The sequence below is a fragment of the Elephantulus edwardii genome, unplaced genomic scaffold (genome assembly GCF_000299155.1).
Source record: "Elephantulus edwardii isolate Elephantulus edwardi_28Jun2011 unplaced genomic scaffold, EleEdw1.0 scaffold00007, whole genome shotgun sequence".
NCBI lineage: Eukaryota > Metazoa > Chordata > Mammalia > Macroscelidea > Macroscelididae > Elephantulus > Elephantulus edwardii.
In genome coordinates, this window is record NW_006399757.1 from 24,353,484 (window position 1) to 24,354,858 (window position 1,375).

The window sequence follows — 1,375 nt, forward strand, 5'->3', positions numbered from 1 at the left end:
TGGAGACAGAATACATCCCTGACAAACCCCCTTCTTGATTTTGAACCATGTAGTGTCTCCTTGCTCTGTTCTGATGACTGCCTCTTGGTCCAAGTATACGTTTCGCATTAGCACAATCAAATGTTCTGGGATTCCCATTCTTCTCAGAGCCAGCCACAGCTTGTTGTGATCCACACAGATAGACATTCTTCTGATATTCTTTGCTTTCTGCCAACATCCATGTAACATTAGCTATAATATCCCTAGTACCACGACCTCTTCTAAATCCAGCCTGAACATCTGGAAGTTCTCTGTTGACATATTGCTCCAAACGTTTTTGGATAATTTTCAGCAGAATCTTGCTTACATGTGATATTAATGATATTGTTCAATAATTTCCACACTCTGTTGGGTCACCTTTCTTTGGAATGGGAATAAATATCGATCTTTTCCAGTCAGTGGGCCAGCTGGCTGTTCTCCAGATTTCTTGGTACAACTCAGTGAGCACATCAAGGGCAGTGTCTGTCTGTTGAAATATGTCAATTGGTATGCCGTCAACTCCTGGAGCCTTGTTTTTTGCCAGTTCCTTCAGAGCAATTTGAACTTTCACCTTCATCACCGTAGGCTCTTGCTCATATGTCATTTCATGAAACTGTTCTGTGTCAGCCAATTCTTTCTGATACAGTGACTCTGTGTATTACTTCCATCTTCTCTTGATACTTCCTGGATCATTTAACATTTTACCCAAAGTATCCTTAAGTATTGCCACCCGTGGCTTGAATTTGTTTTTCAGCTCCTTCAGCTTAAGAAACGCTGAGCAAGTTTGACCCTTTTGATTTTCTGACCCCATCTCTCTGCACATTTCATTATAGCATCTTGCTTTGTCATCCCGGGCTGCCTTTTGAAAATTTCTGTTTAGCTCTTTGATTTCTTGGTTTCTTCCTTTAGCTTTGGCTTCTTGGCACTCTAATGCAGTATTCAGAGTCTCATCTGACATCCATCTAGGTCTTTTCTTCTTTTTCAGCCTTTGTAATGATCTTTTGCATTCTTCATGGACGATTTTCTTGATATCCTCCCAGAGCTTATTTGGTCTACGCTCATTGGTGCTCAAGGCCTCAATCCTGTTCCTGAGATGGTTTTGAAATTTGAGTGAGATAGACTTAAGATCAAATATTGGTTCCCATGGACTTGATTTAATTTTCCTCAACTTCAGCTTGAACTTACATATGAGTAGTTGGTGGTCTGTCCCAGCCTGGTTTTCCCTGCTGACATTGAGCTTCTCCACCGAATCTTTCCACAAATGTAATCTATTTGATTCCTATGCATGTCATCAGGTGAGATCCATGTGTATAGCCTGCGTTTATGTTTCTTATAAAAGGTATTTGCAATGAATAAA